The sequence below is a fragment of the Petaurus breviceps genome, unplaced genomic scaffold (genome assembly GCF_028583685.1).
Source record: "Petaurus breviceps papuanus isolate PSGF00001 unplaced genomic scaffold, PetGlider_PUasm1.0 277417, whole genome shotgun sequence".
NCBI lineage: Eukaryota > Metazoa > Chordata > Mammalia > Diprotodontia > Petauridae > Petaurus > Petaurus breviceps.
The window spans coordinates 1-10,962 of NW_027186018.1; the positions used below are offsets into that span (position 1 = coordinate 1).

Here is a 10,962-nt window from a genome sequence, read left to right on the forward strand (position 1 = left end):
CCATCCATCCATCCATCCATCCATCCATCCATCCATCCATCCATCCAACCACCTACTAAAGAAAGCTAAATCTGAAATCAAACATGTTCCCTGTCTCTGTCAATTACATTAGGCATCCAGCTAAAATAAATTTATTCTATTACCTCCAAGAGGGTTCTCATTTCTATTCATTCTTCTTTATTCCCATCATCACTACCCTAGTCCAGGCTTCCATTCCCTCACACATGAACTAATGTAATTTTAATAACAATAATAAATGGTTGAGTCATATGAACTTGTTGATGGAAATGGAGGAGCTTTATGATGGCAATTACAGACCAGGTTACTGCCACCAGAATTATCCTTAAGGGACCTAGACTTAATGATCAGTGTAGATTATACAAAGGAAATGATTAAAAAAATTATGTAACATATCACTTAAGGCTATAAAAATTTATCATCTACTAAATACTTAGCAAAACGTGATTTGTTTGCTAGAAATATGTATACATCAGAACCTCGCTATCTTTCATGGATTCACATATGATAAACCCTCATACTACAAATATAGACTTCAAAATATCCTGAAAGATTCAGTCAATAAAATATACTTGAACTGGACCATCATTACAGACTGAATTATGGCCCACAATTGCCTGGATATCACATCTATCCACAAAAAATGAAAAGCAACTTTAAAAACAGTTGTTGTCATACCAAACACTCATAATACCTAAGCTGTATGGAATGAAAAGCTTTCAAAACATGGAGACCAAGCAGAGGAGATAAAAAACACGTGGTAACAGGAAGAGGTATCTCTCAACCCTTTTGTCCTGTCTGCCACTGGAGGTGCCCTGAAGATGATTTCGTTGAGCCCAAAGAGGAAGAGCTTACATCTCAACACTTTTTATTCAATTAAAAAAAGCTGCTATCTTTATCTGCCTCTGCAAAAGTCCACAGAACTTTAAATATTAAAAAATAATAGCAGATTAGCAACTTGTCCCAAGAGAGTTTTTGTCTCAACTACCTTGAAAATGGTAAGAACAGGATGATAACAAAAATAATAGCAACAACCCATCTACTGACACAGAGAAAAGATGGACTTGGGTGCAAAATGAGACATACACTTTCTGGACACAGCCAATTGGGGAATTTGTTTTGCTTGACTTGTATGTATACACATATATTCATAAATATATATGCACACACAGATACATACATTCGTGCAATGTTTTTAAACAAGGGTTTGTTCTGTTTTTTTCTCCCCCCCTCCCCCACTTGTGGGGAGGGGAGGGCTGGAGGTTGGAAGAGAAGAAATTTTATTTTTGTTAATTAAAAAATTAATTAAAAAAGAAAAATAGTAACACATTTTTCCTTCGTTTTTCTTCCCAACTTTTGTCAGTCTTTGATTCTGCAGTTACAAACGTGGCTTCTTAATAAAACACAAAGTCCGTTAGACAGTGATTTCCTTAAAAACAGGGACTGTTTTTTGCCTTTCCTTGCATCCCCAGCTTCTAGCACACAGAAGGCACTTAATAAGTGCTCATTGACTGACTGACATCGTTTAGATAAGTGTAAAGGGAACCCCAGATTGAGTAAGCTCCCTCTACCAATGCAAACAGATCTGCAACCATTCCGAAACTTCAGGCTTAAGTTGCCAGGGCCTTGAGTCACAAAGCTAGGGGAGGCAGAGGGACTTAAATCAAGACCTTTCCAACACCAAGCCCAGCTCTCTAGCCACTGAGCTAGGCTACATATTAGGTGCCTAACAAATATTGTTGAGTTTGACTTGAATCAGAGACTCTCAGTTGGAAGAGACTTGGGAGGGAGTCTGGGAGGGTGGGGAGAGGATTTGGTTCATCCGATTCATATAAAAGATAACAATGAAAACAATATTCCTACATCTTCAGTGTGGTCACAAATTCATCACTTTGTGGCCAACCCTCTGTTGATGAGGCTCTTTGAAAGTGGCTGGTTTGATCCTCGGAGAGGAAACATGGTCACTTTGATAGCACCATATCGGTAGCTTTCCAGCTTGGTACAGCAGAACCTGCCAGGGGTTGTGGTCCTCTGGTGTAGCCTGGGAGGAACCCTGGTCACCTTCATGCCATGAGAAAGAAGGGAAGAGAGTAAGCATTTATTAAGCACCTACTATGTACCAGGTATGGTACTAAGATCTTTACAAATATTATTGCATTTTCAGTTATTATCTCTATCTCATAACTGCCCTGTGAGTTAGGTGTTATTATTATCTTTATTTAACAGTTGAGAAAAGTGAGGTTAAGTGACTTGCCCAGGGCCACACACCTAGTAATTGTCTTGAGGCCAAATCTGAATTCAGGTCTTCTTGACTCCAGGCCTGGTCCTCTATCCACTTGAACCATCTATCTCTCCAACAAGAAGACATTGGAGTAGGGTTTGTGTCAACACTTCAGAATATCTCATTTCATTTATGAGGGTGTTTAGTGCACCAATGCAGAGCCCAATCCTTGCCCTATTTTGGAGATGTGCCTTTAGGACTAGCTGGGGTCAAAGAAATTCATCCCATTGTGAGGCCTCTCCAGCATCCTTGCCCTTTGCTAACTTGGGCAGCAACAGGCTGTAAGCATCCTTTTCTAGCTTCCTAGGACCTGCCAAGGCTTGCCCTCTACTGGTCATAGGATTAGGGATGTAGAACTGGAAGGAATAGTACAAAAGGAAACAAGTTAGACAGACCAAATGATAGTCACATAGTGAGTAAGTGGCAGAGCTGAGAGCTTCAAACATGTTCCCCTTGTATACCCTGATACCTCCTCAAAATAGAGCCTTTGAGAATCCTAGCATCTACTCCAAACCATGATGTGGCATCATTGGAAGACTTGGAATCACTGATTCCAAGTTGGAAGGGGCTTTAATGGTCATCCAGTCAGACCCTTTCATTTTACAGATAAGGAGACTGAGGCTTGAAAATGTTAAGTGATTTGCCCAAAGTCAGCCAAGAAGTAAGAACTAGTGACTTCAGTGGAGGAAAACTAATAACACTTTATACTTTCAAAGTAATTTTAAAACATAACCTGCTTTGAACCTCACGACCAGCTCAAGAAGTAGATAATGTTAATATTATTTTCACTTCACATGCAATAATAACAGCTGATATTTCTTTAGCAAATGCCAACTGTTAATGTTTGTAAAATGCTTTACATTTTATCATTTGATCCTCAGAAGAATCCTGTAAGTGTCATTATTATCCTCACTTTACATATGAGAAAATAGGGACTCAAAGTAGGTTTAGTGACTTGCCTAAGGTCCCACAGCCAGTAAGTTTCTCAGGGGATATTCCAACTCAGATCTTGGCTCTGAGGCCAATGCTGTGCTGCCTTTCATGATCACTAAATTGGGGTTCAGAGAATTCAAGGCCTCCCAGCTAGGGAACAGCAGACTTTGGACTCACACCCAGCTCTTTTCATTCTAACTCCTAAATGCTCTCTCCCTTATATCACAGTAGCCTCCAGATCTTCCTAACCTACAATTTCTCAGTTTCCAACTCATTCTTCACACTGTTGTCAGGCTAACCTTCCTAGGGCACCACTCTGATCCAGTCATTTCCTTGCTCAACAGCTTCCAATGATTCCTGACTGAATTAGCATATTCCTTGTTCTGAGATTCAAGGACCTAAATGACCTGGTCCCACCCTACCACTCCAACGTTATTTTCCATTATTGCAGGGGTTCTTATCTTGGGGTCTTTGGATAAATTTCAGGAGTCTGAGAACTTGAATAGTGAAATGTTTTTACTTTCTAATTTTCATTTTTTTTGGAGGGGGAAGGCAAGGTAATTGGGGTTAAGTGACTTGCCCAACGTTACACAGCTAGTATATGTGTCAAGTATCGGAGGTTGGATTTGAACTTACGTCCTCCTGATTCCAGGGCTAGTGCTCTATTCACTGTGTCCCCTAGCTGCCCCCATTTTAAAAATTTTACTTCTAGCTTAGATTCAGCATTTCCTTCACTTAGGAATGTAGGCAACAAACATTACTCTGAGAAAATATCTTTCCCCATATGATCCTCATAAGAACCCTGTGAGGCAAGTGCTAATATTATCTCTATTTTACAGAGGAGGAAATGGGGGCTCAAAAGAAGTTTAGTGACCTGCCTAGTGACAGCCAGTTAGTTTCTCAGGGGATATTGCTAGATCTTGGCTGCAAGCCCAGACTGCAAAGGGGTCTAGGACACAAAAGATTTCAACAACTCTTGCCCTAAATCTAATATGGATCCTGTGATGCCCACCTACCTTGTCCAAGAGACTCATTTCTGGAAGTTCTCCAGCTTGTCGATGTTTTGGCACCCCAAACTGAAAATGATATCCCAGATGTGGTCTGACCAGGGCAGGGAAGGGTCCAGGGAGACTCCCACTTGCTTCTTTGTGGGGCTGTGCTTCTTCGAATGTAAACTGAGATCACACTAAGCTTTGGGGGTGGCTTCTTGATGAAGGTTGAGTTTTTGATCCACTAAAACCCCTCAGATCTTTTTCATTTGTCCTTTTGTCATTTTCAGTCATAACCAACTCTTCATGACTTCTTTTGGGGGTTTTGTTGGCAAAGAACCTGCCTGGAGTGGTGGCTTGCCATTTCCTCCACTAGCTCATTTTACAGATGAGGAAAACTGAGGCAAAGGAGGTTAAGTGACTTTCCCAGGGTCACAAAGCTAGTTTCTGAGGCCACATTTGAACTCAGGTCTTCTTGATTTCAGGCCAGGCACTAGATTTTTTTTTTGGACCTTCTATCTATTTCTCCCCTATCTTGTGAAAAATTCTAATTTTTGAGCAATAATCTAAACTTTTACATTGATCTTTGTTTGCATCCATCTTACTAGGTTTGTCTCTATGTTCCAGCTCATCTACATCTTTTTTTTGGATCCTTGGTTGGGTCATACAACTTAATAGCTAACTGTCATAGCTTTAGAACTTCCACACATTTTATAAGCATATGAATCGGTGCCTTCTTTTAATGTTAAATAGCAAAGAGTCAAGGACACCTCACTGGGCACTCCACAAGACAACTCCTTTGCAAATCAATGCAGAGTATTAGTGGGCAGGTTGGTAAAGCCCTTCCTTACTAGTTCATGTAGGCTGGTTGATTATGTAAATGAAAGGAGGTAGAGACACAGCCTCCTTAGGTGGTTGAAGGTACTGAGGGTTCCAAGCTGGGACCAATGGTGCAGAAGGATGATCAGGACCATAATATTCAAAATTTTGGAAAACCACATGACTCTGGGGGTGGCCTTGATTTAAGAGAATAAAAAGCCCACATCGTGGGTGTTTTTGTGTCCCCTCCCACCCATCCAGCCCCCTTTCTTTGTGCCTTGGTCACAAATATGGCTTCTTAACAAAACTCAAAATTCAAGGTCTGTTGGCCTGGCCCTGAGTAAGGAGGATGGCTGGACATGACCTGTTAGAAACTCTTTTTAGTGTAAGGAAAGAGTCAGAAGACCCAAGATTGAAGCCAGACTCTGCCACTTACCACCATGAGCAATTCACTTGACCTCTTGGCCTTGGTTTTGCCCTTCAGTTAAATTAAGGAGCTGAACTGGAGTGACCTCAGAGATAATTATTTATATCCAACTTTCCAGCTCTAAATCTAGGACCCTCCTATAACGATGATGATGCCGAGCCCTGCTGGGTCATCAGTCTCTCCAACCATTTATCTCCTTTTTCTCATTGCTATGGACTGTCCATTCCCAGTCTGTTGTCCAGCAACAGGCCCTTGGTGCAGCCAGACCCAGAAAATCAGCTGCCTTTTGCCTTGAACTACTTTAATGCTTCAACTAAGTTACATGAGTAACAGCAACTCCATGGGTAAGATAATGAGCCAGGGTGATTATTACAGGAGACTTCTTGACAGGTTGGTGGGAGGGAGGCATGCCAAGAATGTGTATATATACATATGAGGATTTCTGCAAAGCATCTGACAGTATCTTGAAATATCTTTGAGGAAATGAAGGAGAGAGAAAGACTGAATGATAGAAAAAGAACAGTTATGTGGGTTTCAGAACTCTTGACTGACCTAACCCAATGAGTTGAGTGTTGATGTGTGGATTGTGTTTGTCTGGAGGGAGGTCTCTACAGTAATAACACACAGCTGTCTTCTGTGTTCCCTTATCAAAGACTGACTAAAGACATAGATGGCTTGCTTATTAAATCTGTGGATGACTAATGGGGATGGTTGATACATTGATGATGGAATTAGGATACAGAAAGATTTCAACAGGATGGAATGAGGCTAAAAGCGGATGATGAAATTTAATAGGAATAATGTAAAGTATTGCACTCAATTCAAATAATCCAATCCACAACTAAAGGATGCAGGAGATGTGGTTAGAAATTGATCAGCCATTAGGAAATCTTATGCTGGGGTCAAAGTCATTTGTGGGGTGCAGAGCAGTGACATAGAGGCCCATCTGATTTCAAACACAGGAGACTTGGGGAGGAAGGACAGAGAAAAAAGGGGGGGCTTTGTGGTACCACAGTGCCAGGGGTGTAGGAGCTGTGACCCAGGGAAGGCAGATATCCAAGAGAAGCTTTGCCCTCCCTTCTCACCTCCTCTTCCTGGCTTCTTTCAGGTCTCAGCTCAGATCTCACCTGTTGTGAGAGACCTTTCCCAGTCCCTCATCTTCCATTACCACCTAATGGATCACCATCACTGTATAAATTCTCTATGTACACAGGTGTTTCTATTTATCTGCCCCATTAAAATGTAAGCTTCTTGACTTTCTTTTATAGTCCTTCCCCTCAGCACAGTCCTTGGCACACAATAAGCACTGTGTTCTTACAGCTTACACAGTAAGCAAAGCTTGTTGGCTGACTGGGTTCTCCTCCTTCCCTCAGGAAGCCAAGTCTTTGGTTGCTTCTCTGGCTGGAAATCAATTCATGTGAAAAAGGTCTAGGTATTTTAATGAATTGTAAGCTCAAAATGTTGTAGTAGCCAAAACCACTGATTTGATCTTAGGGATCATTAATTAAATTAGATAATTAATTATTTAGTAATAATTAATTAATAATTAAATAATTAAAATAATTAAACAAGTATAGCATTCAAAACAAATGAATGAGCTATCCAGCTGCCCTATGACCTGGAGTACTGTATTCAGCTCTGGGTGCCATTTTTATTTTTTGCTTTTTGGAGCGGGGAAGGCTGGGCAATTGGGGTTAGGTGACTTGCCCAAGGTCATATGACTAGTAAGTGTTAAGTTTCTGAGGTTGGATTTGAACTCAGGTCCTCCTGACTCCAGGGCTGGTGCTCTATTCACTGCACCACCTAGCCACCCCACAGGTGCCATTTTTTAAAGAAGGGCTATTGACAAGGTGGAATATGTCCAGTAGAGGGCCTCCAGGATAGTGGTGACTTGAAGCCATGTCATCTGATAAGGTTAAAGAAACTGAGGAGGTATGAGTTGGAGAAAAGAAGACTAGAAAGTGGGAACAGCAGCTGTCTTCAAATATCTGAAAGGCGGTCGTTTAGAAGAAGGATCAGTCTTGTCCTGCTTGGCCAACAGAAGACACAACTAGGAGAAGACCATGGAAGTCACAGGGGAGGCAGATCAGGCTCAGTCTAGGGAAGAGCTTCCTAATAATCAGAACAGACTCCAAATAGAATGGATTGCTTTATGGACTAGCAAGGTCCCCATCACTGGATGCATTTGAGCAGGGGCTGGACGAGTGTTTGTTAGGTATGTTATAGAAGATAACTTTGTGCTGGTGTTGGTTGGTTAGGTGGCTCCTGAGGCTCCTTCCAAGTTTGAGATTCTATGACATCTCCAAGGGGCTTTGACCGGAAACATGCCTGCTTAGCCCAGTATCTGGCATACAGCAAGTGCTTAATAAATGCTTGTTGGCTGGCTTATTACACTAGGTCTTCCTCTCTTCCCTTCCTTGCTCTCTATATGTTAGGTGTATTTGCCCAAAGGGAGGGTACTTCAGATGATGGTCTTCCAATCCTTAGATTTATGGTTCTAAGAATGAATGATTTTAGTTCCATATTAAAAAGACAACCCAGTCTGTGAAGCTAAGCTTCCTTAATCCCAGAGAGTCGTCAACACACATTTATTAAGTGTTTACCGTGAGCCGGGCACTGGGGTTGGCAAGAAAAGCAAAAGCCTGCCTTCTGGGAGCAGAGACAATCAGAGACACTGGTTGAAAGGTCGGGGGGGGGGGGGGGCAGCAGTTAGGGGTGAGGGCAAATTCATCCAGACCTCAGAAAATAGAAAAGAAAACCAGGCTATGGCTGGACACTAGCACTGCCCCCTTTGCCCTTCCACCTAACCCTGCAAACCTCGCTCTCCCAGTCCTGTCCTCCAAACTGGAAACTAGACACTATCGCACCCAAAAGTGACTGCTAGGAAGAGAGCTGACTGATGGTTTTACACTGCCACCTGGTGGCCAGTATGTACAAAGATGAACAAAGGGGTCATTAGACACCATGAGGCGACCAAGGGAGTCAGGTCCCATACAGGTGTAGGAGAGGGTACTGAGGCAAATGACTGGTTCTCCCAGCCTCCCCCATTCACATCTACGGAGAAGTTTTTCCTTATCTCTTCACCAAGGACAGGGCTAGAGTGAAAGGAAGTGCTTTTGGATTACACAACAGGGAAAATGATGATACCTGCCTCTACAGTGAGGGATGTTGAGTGCCAGACTTTGTTGGGAGACCTGGGCTAGAATCTGTCACCCAAGTCTACCTGTGTGATCCTGGGCAAGTCCCCTTCCCTCTTTGGGCATCAGCTTCCCTTCTCTGTAAACTGAAGGGTGGAGGTAACTTCTAAAGTCCTGTGCCATATTCTAAGATTTTAGGAAAGGATTCAGGACATTCTACCACACAGCTCTACAACTTTCCCAAAGCTCCTAGCCAGTCCTTGAAATAAAATGGCCCTGCCTGTGTATTGCATTTCCAGATGGTACTAGAGACAGGAAGGGATTTTCCCCAATGCAGAGGCCTTTTTGGTTGGAATTATATTTCTCAACCCCATCCCTGAAATGCTTTAGAAAGCCTAAATGATGGGGTAGCATTATAGACTCTCTTTCCTACCATCTGGGGAAATAATAATGGCTATCACTTATGTAGTTTAAAGGATTTCAAAATTATATACTGCATAAAGCACTTTACAAACATTATCTTATTTGATTCTCACAACAACTCTGTAAGTTAGATTTTACTCTTATCCACATATTATAGTTGAGGAAAGTGGAGGAAGGCAGCAATTAAATGATTTGTCCAGGGTCACATAGCTAGTAAATGAGGCAATATTTGAGCTCCAAGCAGTATGACACCGAAGTGGTCCCTAAGAAGAAATCCCCTCTCCTCTGCCCCATGTCCCAGGTCCCAGGTCCCTACCGATGGTTGTGATGGTGGAAACAGAGAAGAAGAAGGAGCCTGCTAATTCCCATCGGCCCATGCTGGTAGTGTTGCTGGGGAAGATGACTCCATTCCTGTATTCCCGGATAATGGCCTGTGGGGACAGTAGCCATAGTGATCTCAAGGACTTAAACATTGTAGACCTTCTTTGAGACTATACCCTAGGGTAGGGGTGGGGAACCTGCAGCCTCAGAGCCATATGTGGTCCTCTAGGTCCTCAAGTGTAGCCCTTTGAGTAAATCCAAACTTTAGATGTGAAGTTTAGATTCAGACAAAGGGCCACACTCGAGGACTTGAGGGCCACATGTGGCCTCAAGACTGTAGGTTCCCCACCCCTGCCTAGGGCATGCATCTTTGGCACTCCCACTCTAGATGGGTGAGTATACACACAAACACGCATGACCCACTATTTCTATCTATCCTCAGAACACATTCCATCTGGCAATCCACATTGGCTGTCTTCTTGCTATCTGTCTTACCTGTGTATGTGGTACCTTTTTCTGTGATATGCTGTGTCTGTCTGTCTCTGTCTCTCTGTCCTCCCCCTCCTCTCTGCTTTCCCCTCCCCTTCCCTCACTCTGGGAGCTATAATCAAATCAATACTATCATATTATAACTGGATCTCAAAATTCAGTATGTCTAAAACTCAGTATGTAGCATCCCAAAACCCATTATGTTAAAAACAGAACTTGCTAATTCATTATCTTCCCTTCCCTTCTGAACTTCCCTATGGAAGGTAACCTCCTAGTCCCTCAGGCTTCAACTTCAGTATCATCTTCCACTCTTTCCTCCTTTCCACTCACCCCATATATCCAATCTGTTGCCAGTTTCTGAAATGTTTTACCTTCACAACATCTCTGCTAAGTGCCTACTTTTCTTTTCACTCATATGAGCCCAATGCTAGTTATGGTTCTCACTGCCTCCTGCCTGGACCATTGTACTATCCCTCTAAGTCATCTCCCTGCCTTTTCTCTCTCCACTCAGCCATCCAACTGCTTTGTTGCTTCTTTCTAAAATGCCATGCTATTCCCTTGGTTGTCTGTCCCCCCCCCCCCCAACCTCCACGAGCTCTACCAGCTTCTAATGTCTTCAGAATATAAAATACTCTCTTTGGCATTCGAAGCCTGAACCCGTGCTAAGATCCTGTCTCCAATCTCTCTGATCATGCTACAACAGGTTTGCTCACAGTTCTAGAACAGCCATCCATTTCCATGGCGTTGCAGTGGTTTTCAGAAAAGCATAACACACTTTTAAGTTCAATCTGCATCGCTAACATTTTCTCCATCACTTTCTAAGTCTAGACGATCAACAAAACTATAAATCAAACCCAGAGCTGTAGTGTCTGTGCATTTCCAGGGTATAAATGCTCACACTAAAAATTTAATGATCCCAGGGAGTGGTAGGAGCTGATTACAGTGCACCCTTGGCTGACCCACAAGTCTAGAATGCTTTGCCCTTTCAACTCCACTTCTAAATTTCCCTGGTTTCCTTCAAGGCTCAGTGCCACATTCTGCAGGAGACTTTTCCTGGCTGCTCCTTCCTTCCCCCCCCCCCCCCAACAGCTGCCTGTGCCTTTTCCTCTGAAATGACATTCCCTC

The 10,962-nt window shown here is 42.7% G+C and overlaps 1 long non-coding RNA gene across 1 annotated transcript; it reads right to left on the reverse strand.

Moving 5' to 3' along the window:
- Window positions 1-277: 277 nt before the first annotated feature.
- On the reverse strand, window positions 278-9,458 carry LOC138167669 (uncharacterized). The gene is made up of 2 exons (XR_011169942.1): window positions 9,344-9,458; window positions 278-2,079 (listed from the first exon to the last, which is right to left on the reverse strand). It is a non-coding gene; the product is annotated as an uncharacterized lncRNA (long non-coding RNA).
- Window positions 9,459-10,962: the final 1,504 nt, after the last annotated feature.